General features: G+C 34.1%; 1 long non-coding RNA gene across 1 annotated transcript; it reads right to left on the bottom strand.

Moving 5' to 3' along the window:
• Positions 1-279: 279 nt before the first annotated feature.
• On the bottom strand, positions 280-1596 carry LOC308393834. The gene is made up of 2 exons (XR_013971034.1): positions 1424-1596; positions 280-1041 (listed from the first exon to the last, which is right to left on the bottom strand). It is a non-coding gene; the product is annotated as an uncharacterized lncRNA (long non-coding RNA).
• Between the last annotated feature and the right edge of the window lie 1225 nt (positions 1597-2821).

Raw genomic sequence — 2821 nt, 5'->3', positions numbered from 1 at the left:
AGAAAGAGGAAAAAAACTGACCGGTTTCTTGCCAAATAGTGAGCCACATGTGTTCACCTATATATTTCATCTAGAGTTGCTATATTAAACATTTCAGACTAAGTTACTATCCTGTAAGCACAATCAGCATTTGTAAACATATTTTTTATCATATAAAATTGTACTTCAGAAATGCATTATAAATATCCACAACTATCAATCGGAGCTTTGTTGTAAAGTGTAAAGCATAAAACCATTTATTAATGAATAATAAATATTTATAAATGCCAAATGGGAGCCTTATTGTAAAGTGTAAAGCATAACACCATTTATTAATGACTACTAAACATTATAAATGACAAAAGAGAGTTTTGTTGTAAAGTTTAAAACATGTCAACATTTATTAAGGACTAATAAACATTTATAAATGCCAAATGGGAGCCTTATTGTAAAGTGTAAAGCATAACACCATTTATTAATCACTAATAAACATTTATAAATGACAAAAGATAGCTTTGTCGTAAAGTTTAAAACATGTCAACATTTATTAATCACTAATAAACATTTATAAATGCCAAATGGGAGCCTTATTGTAAAGTGTAAAGCATAACACCATTTATTAATCACTAATAAACATTTATAAATGACAAAAGATAGCTTTGTCGTAAAGTTTAAAACATGTCAACATTTATTAATCACTAATAAACACTTATAATTGCCAAAAGTGAGTCTTAAATGTATAATGTCACCATTTATAACACTTAGACCTAAATTACAATCAGTGCTTGAAATAACATTTAACTACTGTCAAAAATGGCAATGTATTGTAAGAGTAACACATGTAACATTAAATGTGTTTTTTAAAACACCAAACAGTCACCCACTCCAAAAAAAGTTCATGCCAGACTGGTTCAAACTGGAAATATTTTTTGTATGTCCTTAAATAAGCGTCCCAGTGGTCCATCAGGGTGTCGCGCTCCAGTTCCTCCTTAAGAAAAGTCAGTTTCTCTCGCTCCTTGTTAAGAAGGGCAGTTGCAGTAGGGGCAGGATTAGAAGAAGAATCTAAAGAACAAACAATTATTAAATTACAATACTAAAATAATTTATAATCTAAACTTGGGAAACTCAAATAAAATATTGATTAAAAACGGTTACAACTTGAATTTATAAAAAGCCACTTTGTAAAAATTATGTTATATACACATGTGGTGGTTCAGACATTTCTAAAACAAGGCAAATAATTCTTATGTGTACTGCCTTACCAGGGTGTTTAATATAAATTTAATGATGCACATAAACAAAACTAAAAATATACAACTAAGTGATATCAATCGTTTGGAATAACCAATAGTAATAGAGCTATTCACATGTTATGTGATGTTAGTTAGCCACTGTAGCTAGCAGCCAAATGGCTCGGTAGCTAGCTAGCTAGCATTATACTCACCTTCATGTCTAACTGCTGACGTCGTTGGCTTAGTGCAATCTAGATCATCCAGTCTCTGCTTTTTGTATCTCTTCGAACGTGTGCTAACTGTGTAAGTCGCAGACGCACACAAATTTTTATCTTCTGCTCCATCCATGGCGCAGCAACTTGAACGAGCGCCTTCAGTGTGTCTGTTCGTGGCCCTTTGGCTTGACCTTCCAGAGCGCTCCACTGCCTGTCGCGCTCTGAGAGGAGGGGCTTTCCTTAATAAAGTTAACTGTGATTGGATGCTTGTATAAGCTCCTCTGCGTTTAAATTAAATTTGTTTTCCCTCCCTTTGGCAGCAGAACATATTTTTTTAGCATGAATCCACCGGGTTAGATCTACATAACAAAGTCGGAGATACATTATAACAGGTGAGACAATCCTCTTTTTTGCGTGGGACTATTTTTGATTATAGGGCTTGTTTTATATAGCATGTGAAGTTCTTTAACTCTGAACCGATTTGCACTAGACTCCCATAGAGTATTTTACGGTGTTTCGAGGTGATAATAAAATAAATTACTCATTTTTTTCCACCAGAATGTCTTTGGGAATGAGATTGTTTTCCTTCTATTCTGGTGCGCAAACTAAATATAAGGCACTAAGGCTCATTAAATGGCTGCAGAAGAAACACCTGCTAAAAAAGAAGCTTAGATGTCCTGTTTGTCACCATAAGATGAAAATGATTTCCGTGGTGAAGAAAGACCAATATATGTGGTATGTATAATGCATGATAATGTAGTGCATGTAGTAAATATAACAAAATATTTCGGTTATCAATGCAAGAGGGAGCATTAACCTCTTTTCATTATTATTTTCTTCATATTTAATTTTGTGATTATCTTTTCAATTAATGCTCTTGTTTAAGGGTCCATTTCTTTACTTAACTCATTGATATGTTCTCAGGTGCTGCAAAAGAGCAAGTCATAGGAGAGTTTCCAGAACAATTAGAACTGGCTATCTCTTTGAGAAATCAAAAACATCTCTTTTCAGTTGGATGAAGTTCATTTACAGGTATATGTAGATGTAGACATTAATAGCAATGCACCTTTCATAATTGAACACCAATACGAGACTTGTGAAATAAAATTAGGGCCTCAGTAAGTAATAATTGCCTCAATTTCTATCACAGATTTTCACAAGGGCTCAGGCTCAGACAAGTAGATATGATCGATGATGAAGTGGCTGGCAGCTCCAGAACACTAAGTAGCATGGCAAGACACATTCGACATGTTTGTATACGTGCAATTAAAAGACACAGAATAAACAATGGACACCGTCTTGGTGGTGACAGAGAATTTGTGGTTATAGATGAAAGCTGTCTCCGTCATCAGCGAAAGGTTGGTAAACTCTCAGACAGGTTTGTTAGAATCAATG

Source organism: Rhamphochromis sp. 'chilingali' (assembly GCF_963969265.1).
Source record: "Rhamphochromis sp. 'chilingali' genome assembly, chromosome: 3".
NCBI lineage: Eukaryota > Metazoa > Chordata > Actinopteri > Cichliformes > Cichlidae > Rhamphochromis > Rhamphochromis sp. 'chilingali'.
The sequence above is the reverse complement of the archived record's forward strand: the minus strand, read 5'-3'. Positions and strand labels throughout refer to the sequence as shown.